At 43.0% G+C, this 9,581-nt stretch overlaps 2 long non-coding RNA genes across 2 annotated transcripts; one reads left to right on the forward strand and one right to left on the reverse strand.

Moving 5' to 3' along the window:
* Positions 1-639: 639 nt before the first annotated feature.
* Positions 640-8,783, reverse strand: LOC111934967 (uncharacterized). Its single transcript, XR_015274924.1, has 4 exons — positions 8,628-8,783; positions 7,980-8,052; positions 7,727-7,885; positions 640-2,751 (listed from the first exon to the last, which is right to left on the reverse strand). It is a non-coding gene; the product is annotated as an uncharacterized LOC111934967 (long non-coding RNA).
* On the forward strand, positions 2,641-6,652 carry LOC147650950 (uncharacterized). The gene is made up of 4 exons (XR_015274925.1): positions 2,641-2,766; positions 2,848-2,953; positions 5,140-5,299; positions 5,741-6,652. It is a non-coding gene; the product is annotated as an uncharacterized LOC147650950 (long non-coding RNA).
* Positions 8,784-9,581: the final 798 nt, after the last annotated feature.

Here is a 9,581-nt window from a genome sequence, read left to right on the forward strand (position 1 = left end):
GTTTCTCTGCTTTTACAGTAGAAGTTCTCCAGTCCCATGTCAACGAGGTTGCCCTGACATATCTTAGCTCTGATAGTTATCTCTCTCTTTTAATAATGGCATCCTGAATGGGGATTATTTCCTCTAAATGCATCTTCATCTGTTCCCTGTAGACTATTTCCTTTTGAGTTACTTCTGATTGATCTGTTTTTGGTGGTAGGGCTACGCAAAGATAGCTCTGATCTTTCTATCCAGGGCCTGACCACAGGTGATGATTCCTGTGGACTTTGGCCAGAATTGGAGCCTTTGATAACATATTCCCCAAACCTGTATAAAACACAATGAAAAAAGCCATAGCTTAAATTGCTCTTTCTTATTATTAATGGAGCCGATCCTCAGCAAGAGTAGTGGGTCACTTAAGTCCTTGGATGTGTGCAGAGATGACAATATTGCCTAGTAGCTACAGAATCGTTATTTTTGTACGGCACCACTCACTTATTTTCCTTCATTTGTACTACATTCCTTCTTTTCATTATGTCCAAACTAATCCTTTTTCCTAAGGACCTGACCCTCCATCATCAAAGTAAGGGGGAGATTTCACCTAGGCTTCTGCAGGAACATCATGAAGGCCTGGCTTTTACTTTGGGTAAGTTTTTAGCATGCTTTGCTTTCTCTCTGTATTTTTTAAATACACTGCCCATTCCCTTTCAATTCTCTACCCCACTTATTTTTTTATTTATGCTTTTTTTTTTTTTTTTTTTTCTTTTTTTTTTTTTCTTTATCCTTTCTCATTGACCTCTGACTGACAAAGTGCTCATGGGTTGTACAAACTTCCCCTCATCACTTACTGTGATGCTGCTGCAGGAACTGGAGCCACTCTGCTGTCCCTGCAGCCTGGCAGCCTTTGGCAACGGCACGGCTGCCTGCCTTTGGATTGATGTTTGGCATGGTCCCATCACACAAGGCTGAAAGAGGAACTCCAGTGCCTTGGGTCTCTTCAGGGTCTGCCTGCTGATCTGAGCTGGGATGGGCTGCATGTGAGATTGCTCTGGTTTATGTTTTTGAGCTGTCCAGAACGGGTAAGCAATTTTCCTTTCTAATATTTATTGAAGAATGGAGGTGTCCTCCATCACCTGCCTTACTTCAGACTCAGAAACTCCTTGCACCAGCTGGTTGCTGTGTAAGGATCATTTCTACTGTGCTGTTTGGGAGAAATGAAGCTGACTTCTATACAGCTTGTCTAATTTTGTGTGGCGAAAAGCAACAGGAACACTTGCTAATTCTGTTTGTACTGGTTGCTCCCTGCAGCAGGGGCCATCCTGCCTGGCTGGGGAGAGGGTGTTGTTTTGCAGGGTGTTAGCTTCCATCACTTGGGATTTGATATTTTTCGCAAGTGGGTGCAATCTTGATTTATAGTGATGTCCCTTTTTTTTTTTTTCTTTTTTTTTTTCCCCCTAAGAATAGAATCTATCTACCAAAAATGTGCAGCTGGTTGGGTAGCTCTTCAGAGTGCTTTCTGTGGAATGAAGGCAGACCAAAATGGCAAAGACATAAATAATTGATTCTGTCCCACTGAAACCCCTGGACTTGTTCCCCAAGCCTGTCTTTCATGTAGATATATTATCTCACTGAGAATTTCTTGTCAAACTATGTTAAGTAAATAAGAGAGGTGAAATATCAGCAACAAAGCTAACAAATGGAGCTGAATGCTCCACTTGAAAGAACAGATCTAGCTGTTTACCATGCTAATCTGAAATGAAATGAAAATGTATGTTTTTCATCTTTTCAGACAACGATCTTCAAATACAGGTAGCTAAGGTCTTTAACAACACAGATTTACTTTTTTTTTAAAGAAAAACCCTATTGTGGAGGTATTTTATGTGTCTGTGTGCCTGGATCAGTGTAGAAACTGAAAAATCTATTATGTTGACAGTCTTAGCAGACTGAACCTTTTATCATAATAAATTTATGGTTTAATTTGCCTTTTTTATGTGTACCCACCTAACTTTCTGATGCTGTGAAGGGGATGCAGCCACTCCCGCACGCTCTGAGGTTTATGTTCCCTTTGCCATACTGAATCCCTTCTCATGGCTGCTCCAAGTCTGTTCCAGTCCTCTCCTTGTGGCCCCACTCTGAGCTTCTCATAAATTCTTGGCAGCAACCAAGCCAGCTAGTTATTAGTAGTTAGTTATCAGTAGCATCCCTGTCCCTTCATTGAGTTCCAGTTAGTAATTTTCTGATATTTGAGGAGCCAGGGACTAACTGGGTGTTATTCTCTGCTTCACAGAGATCAAGCTCGATTTGCAGCCTGGTCCCAGCAGCTTTCCGGAGAGAACATCCTCCCCAGACGGGCTGCACGCTGCTAATTACAAGGGAAATCCTGGCAGTGTCAAAGTCGGTGCCAAAACCTCCCTGATTGCAGCGATGCCGGGATCTCACCAGATGTCTGGATTGTTTATCCATCTGGGGGTTTCTTGCCTGGGTTGTTTGCTGGCCGGCCTTGACCTTGCTCGGGAGTCACGGCTCCTCTTCCACCCCCCAGGAGAAGGGCTGTTTCTGACGCAGCTCCGGCCCCCAGCCCCAGCTCTGGCTGACGTATCTTTGGCGTTTTCAGCGTGTTACAGCCAGAGAGGAAGAGAAGTGTCTCATCCGGCTGTGGCTGTCCTTGCCTTTCCGCTCCTGTCACCCAGACCTGGCACTGGGCTCTCCAGCGACCATCTGCCTTCAGCTCTGGAGGGAGCGCTGCTCCGTGGAGCGCCCAGACAGACAGACCTACAGGAAAAGATGGTGTGAGCCTCAAGGAACCTAGTTGTTAAGGAGAGACAGGAATATGCAAGTAATTTAATTTTTCATGCAAAACTCTTCTAGGAACTACTAGACTTTCCAAAATGTATTCCAAAGAAATGCAGAGATAGATTCCCGACCGGCATTAATCAGTGCTGATTAAGTCATGGAGCTACCCAATTTCTGCCTGGTGAGTACTTTTCCTGTCATTGATTTATTGCCTTCCTTAGAAAAATAAGACCTGGGAAATAAAGAGTTCAAGTAAATTTGCTCAGTTACCCAGCCAACTGTTGACTGTGGTACCAGGGATAATAAATGTTCAGGGGAAATTCCTCGTGCACATTCATGCACTGAGGCCAAAAGCTGAGGTGTCCCGTGGGCACTCCAGACCCTCCAGAAGCTGGAGGACACAGTTCAGCTTCAGCAACACATTCAGGGCCTGGGAAGAGCAAGAAGAAGATGGGAACAGGCTGCCCAAGACCCCTGGACACCTCTGGGGCCACAGCTGATGACAGGTGCCTGCAGACAGCCCAGTGCACCTCCTCCCTCCTTGGAGAAGAGGGAAATGTGCTTTTCCTCAGCCTGCCATGAGAATGCCTGCACTCATGAGTGAGATCCAGTACTTGCTACCAGTATTCCTGTTGGTACCTGGCCACCAGGTGATGTTTCTTTCCTCATATTTATAACAAAACTCAGTGTGTATGAATTCAGGCTTGCAGGCTTGGGCTGTGTGGGGGTTATTGTTTTCCTGCAGACACATGGCATTATGGTTAAGTCACTGGATATGCTAACACCACCATCTGCATTTGTTTTCCAAATGACACCACATTATTTGTTAAATACTCTCTGCCCCATCTTCTTTAAGGTATTTTAAGGAAAATTCTGCAGAGGTGCACACAGGACAATTCTTATCAGCTTTATTTGTTTGACTCACCTGTTTGCCCCCACTCAATTTAGAGCATTTGTTGCATATTTTCATTAACCTGATATGACAAACTACTTTCATAAATGTATGAACTACACAGCATGAAGAGTACAGCTGCAGGAGGCCACCTGCTAGGGACAACATGTGTGACTCTCCAAATAACATAAATGTTTTGATTTTGTGGTATCACTTTTATGACATTACCAGTGGATCTGAGACTTGCAGGAGCTTGTCAGTTGGAGAAGACATTAGATCCTTTAAAGGATGTGTATCACCCATTCCTGAGCACTTACTAACACTCCAGAACAGAATTTAAGACATGGCTAGCAAATCCATCCATTTGCTATAGTAATTTCCTAGGTATAAGAAGGACCTTTGGTTTAATATGATGGAACAAAGTGAGATAGCTCTGCAAGATACAGTTAAATTGCAAGGAAAGGATTTCTTCACACATGGTCTTAAACACTGTCTCCCTTTTGCCTGTCAAAGGCACACAGACCCTTTGTTTCTCATCTTATGACTCAGCTCAGGATGAAAGTCCCTTGGTGAGCTGTAATCATGCTTTCACACAGCCAGAAGAGGAGCACTTAGATCTCTATTACCCAAACTGTGCACACACTGACCATACATTTGCTGTATCAGGTGTTTAATGAAAGCTGCCTTGGTACGAACATGAGCCTATTTGCTTGCCAGTGGCTTCTGTCACCAACCTCATTTAGTGACAATGAACAAGAATTTTTTTTTTCTCTAAACCAGAATATTTACATATTTCAGCCCTGAGGCTCAGCCCACCCCACCCTTTACTCCAGATCTTCGCCTCTGCACCACTGCACTAAATAAATTAACAAGTTATCAACAAGACTGCCAGGCCACTATGGGCTCCCCATTACTGAGGCTGTCATTGCCACTCAGGGCTCTGCTGGAACGTGACAACTTCACAGCAGAAGGTCACTCCCCCCAGTCACTCTCTCACTGCTGCTTGGAGGCAACTTTTCTGAGAAATGATTTGTTATGGTAGAATCAGAGGCACATTTGTTAGTTAATTCATTCTGTAAAACTCAAATGAGATGAAAAACAAGCATAGATCTGACAAATGGCATTTAATTATGTCTGAGCCTAAAATTCATAATACATATTTATGCTGCCCTAAGTCATTTGCAGCCAAGGTCCCTTTTATTCTCATAACTGAGTCCATTTGCTGATATGGGAAGAGGGTGTTGGTGATGGATTACTCCATGTCTGTCCTTTCACTACTTTGTGCCATCCCCTGCTCTTAACAGGCCATGGGCTTTCCCCAAGTTTACAGTGCAACAGTTCTCTGGGTCTTATTATTCCATAGCCTCTGCAAGTAATCCAAAGAACTTATAGGTGCCAAATAATTTTATCTTGAAAGATGAAAATTTCTAGTTTCTAATTTTTTTGACCACATCTTGTCTTTGACTTCTTTATAGGTGTTTGTTTGAAGCTTTGGGTCTTGGAAGACACCAGGACTAGGACTGCACTAGGAGTATATCCCTGTCCCTACAACCTGCCACTGTCAGGAAAAGCTGTTTACTGCAGTGGAGGTGGAGCTGCCTCTACAGTGATACAAGGATATAGGGTTAGCACAAGGCAAGTAAAAACACGTTGCACTGATGGTGCAGAGGTTTGAGAGAATGTGCAAAGCCCAGGCTCCTGGGAAATGGACACTGGCACATGTGGCTCGTTAGCACACTGAAGCTCTGACCTAGCAAATATTTACATGCACTGAAGTGCACATTTGAAAGGGCTAAATATACACCTGCTCCCCGCTTCAGCTGCCAGACATCTCTAGACTCTGCATTTAGTGCAAATGTCTTTGACTCAAAAACATATGCTGCAGTTTTGCTGAAGATGTAGGTGTATTTTTATAATGGTTTGGTGCTGTTATTGTAAAAGTAAGCCTTTTTTTTTTTAATCCTTCTCTCAACATGTCATAGAGTATCCAACCAGCATTCTGAGCAGTGTTTCACTGGGGAGATTTAGGAGAATTTTGGTCTTCTCCCCCTCTCCTGCTTCCTTTCCTCTCTGCAGGTACATTGGAAATACTGCCCATGACCAGGAGGTCAGCAAGAGGCTCCTCCTTCCCTCCATGAGCTCCCACTCCATCCTGAGCATCCCTGCCTGTGGACCACCTCCACCATGAGACAGCAACCCCAAAGAGCTTCACCTGCTCTCCTGAACAGGACTCTGTGGACAATGGGCCCTGGCATCTCAGGAAGAAGTGATTTCACAGCTCCTGCCTGGCTGCCATGCCAGCCCTGCCTCTCCTGCCTGGGACTGCCAGCCTGGGGAGAACTTTTCACCCTCACTGACATCACTGCTCTGCTGAGCCACTGCAGGCACCACCTCCTCCCCTTCCCTCTCTTGGCACACTGCCACCCAAACCCACTGGGGAGCTTCAGGGGTTTTTTGTTCTCTGGTGGGAAATTTCATTTGACCCTTTCAAGTGGGACAAGAACAGATATTAGATTTGTTGATGATGAAGTGCTTTTATCTGAATTCAACAAAAGAGCTACAATGAAAAGATTGCAGCTGTTGAGCAAAAGCACTGCACCTATTACAGAGTTCACGTGCATTTACAAGTGGCACATCAGTGAAGGCTCTCCTCACCCTTGCAGATGTACCCTCCTTCCACAGAAAACTTGTTAATCTCTCTCTCAGCTCTGCCTTCTCTGCATACCCTTGGGAAAACATGGTGTTTGACTGTCTTGCCAGATCTTGCAATGACAGAACTGCTATTAGCAGGTAAAAACTACATGAAGGTGTTTTATCTTTCTCTAAGTCTTATAGCTCTCCTTGATGCAGGATGGGACAGCAAGTTAGAACACCAGATACTTCAGGTTGTAATTAAATTATAAGACCACCATTGCCCTAGTGAACAGGCATTACTTTATGCACATATTTGGAAAGATAGATAAACAGGTAGACAGAAAAAATGAAAAAGAAGATCATGGATGGATAGATAGGTGGATAGATTTCAGTCAGAAATAGAATTAGATTTGCACTTATTTTCCTGTGTGATAAAGCCACATAGCTAATAAAAAAGTATTTTCTAAAATTTAAGGTTAAAAATCAACTCTGTCAAGAAGCAAGGAACCGAGACTTGGCAATGGAAACTGAAAGGAACCCCAAATGCCACATAACTGTTACCTGACACCCTACAGCAACTGCACATGATAGTAATGGCAATAGGGCATCTATTAACTAGAGAAAACCCTGGTGAAATTTGTGGGCATGCAGTCAGCCAATCCAGCAAAACCAGAAAGTGTTAGCCCTCATGGCAGTGTACCAAGCACAGGGGAGCATGATTGGAAAGGACCAGCAAATGCTCTGCAAGCTCACCAAGGTGGCCCAGGCACTGGGTCAAGAGTGTGAGCTAAGAGCTAAAGAGAGCATGACCATCCCTGAATCCCTGCCCTGTGGCAGTGCCCAGCACAGCTGGCGAGTGCCAGAGCCCCACAAGGAGCTTCAGCTGCTGCCAGCTGGACTTAGAGACACGCTGAGAGCCCAGTCCTGCTGGAGCACAGTTTGTGTTGGCTTCCCTCTCCCCATGGCCCTCACTCAGGAGATGGAGCAGGCACCAGGCAAGCTCCACACGCTTCATGGCACTGGGTATCTGCAGAGAAACCTGCAGCTCCTGGGCAGAGGGAGCTTCCCTGGCTCCTTTTTGAAGCCTTGCACTCATTTACAATATCATAATTACACTGGACAAACAACAAACATTAGGATTAACTAGTAATTTACTCCTAGCACCTTGTCCCTTTGAAAACTCTCACAAACTTAATTTACATCCTTACATATTCAAGCAACAGATTTCTACTTAGAATAAACCATAGTTTCTAACTTCTAAGCAACAAGAACACGTGCATTACTGGATTTAGGATTTTTTTGCTAATCCTAGATTAACTTCAAGATCTTGAGAGTGTTACAAAATTCAGATGAAGAGTGCAGAGCTCACCATCTAGGTGCAAAGCCACAGGTCCCCTGCCCCCAGGACATTGGAGATGCCTTTCTCACCTCTCTGGATTCCAAGTGCAGAGCTCCAGGTGCACCATTGTGGCTGTGAGTTTGAGGTTCAGAGCACTTCTGTGGACAAATGGTGTCATTCAGCAAAGCCCGCAGCAAAACCGTGGAAATTCTTCATTGACTTCTGCACAATCCAGCATTTGCTTTGCACTGATGAATGAAGTAAATGTTCAGCTGATTACTTCATGCAGCTTCTACTCCCAATATGAAACCATTGCTTCATTCTCTATTCCTGTGCCCTTACCAAATAGTAGTACATTATTTTATGGGATAACCTCATTTTCCTTCCCTTCTTCCGGTGCCTTTCTAAGGCAGACCTGGAGTTGGAAGAAAAAAACCCAATGAGCTAGGCCTTGTTAGAGCAATAAGGGATTTTAGGCTCCTTCCTCATCCCAAGTGGCTTTGGCCATTTCCTTTTATTCTTTAACATTGTTTGCATTATTTACACAGCTGCTCCACTAACTTTTTCTTGTTACGTGTTTATTTATTTCTTCCAATTTTCTTTTTTTTTAATTTTAAGTTTTTCTCTTTAGGTTTTAAAACAACATCAATTTATTTTTACCACTCCAAAAAATTATTTGCTTGTAATTAAACCCTCACATCTAATAGTGCCTAAATGTAAGAGTGACCTGTGTTTATGAGGGGAACACAGGGGAAGGTTTTGAAAGCTGAACCACATCATTTCACGATCCATAATCAGCTTTTAGGGGTTTTCCATTATAATTATTTCAAGGACCAGGTGTCCAAAAAGGTATCATTTTTCTCACCAGCTTGTGCTAGATGTTTTAAAAAAGGTATTAATGCAGCTGTACAGGTTATAGCTGGGTGTGTGACTGCCCGCTGGATTTACACGCACAATTACCCCAAAAGCACACAACCCTCTGAGACTCACACATGCAAAAATCCTCTTGGCTGGAAAACTCTTGGCATGGATGCTCCATTTCCATATGCAGTCACACTGAATATGCACATACATTAGGTGCAGGAGCACACACGCATTTTTCAAACTGGGGGCCTTGGTGTGAACCTAAAGAAGAAAAGACAAATGCTGCGAAAAAGGGGCTTAGGTCAAATTCAGTGAGCAAGGATGAATCTGCTGGGTTGTACTTGTGTTTTGTATCAGTGCAGATCATTTTCTGCAATTAAATATGCAAAAAAAGGTGGATTTTTAGTTTTTTTTCCTTTGTGCCTTTACATCCTTTGAAAATTTATAATCTTTAATTTTCCCTTTCTGATTCTAACAGATGAAAACCAGCCTGATGTAAATTTTTGTCCAAAAGAGACAACTCAATGAAAAAAAAAAAAGTGCTTCTGAATATTAACATGTTTGAAAATCAGGCAACCAAAGACTGTAAACATAGACATAGGTGTCTGAATTTAGGCACCTATTTTTTAAAACCTTGGCTTTGAAAATAAAGTATCTGAATGTATATAGGAAATATAAATCACCAGTCACTTTTATTACATGTATGTTTATATAAAGACCTTAGAACACATTTTTAAAATGTAAACGTTCCTTACTATGTTTAACTATGTGTCTAAAGAAGATGTAGGACAGAAAGAAAACAAAATTTGATGAATGTTTCTGATCAATCCCGAAGAAATCAATAGGAATTTGCTCACAGCATGATTTCATTTAAGTTTCCATGCTAGGAACAGTAACCTGGCTTTCTGTTAAAGCAAAAGCAATCGTACTTCTTAGCGATTTAATTCTCATGTCAACATGTATCAGGCAGGCAGAGAATGGTTTGGAGACTGGGAGGGGAAGCAGGAATGGATGGAAACACATGGAAATTGTGTGGACTGAGCTGTATGGTCGGGTGACTTCATTTCACCAAAACTAGTT

The sequence above is a fragment of the Cyanistes caeruleus genome, chromosome 11, assembly GCF_971803275.1.
Source record: "Cyanistes caeruleus chromosome 11, bCyaCae1.hap1.1, whole genome shotgun sequence".
Taxonomy (NCBI): Eukaryota; Metazoa; Chordata; class Aves; order Passeriformes; family Paridae; genus Cyanistes; species Cyanistes caeruleus.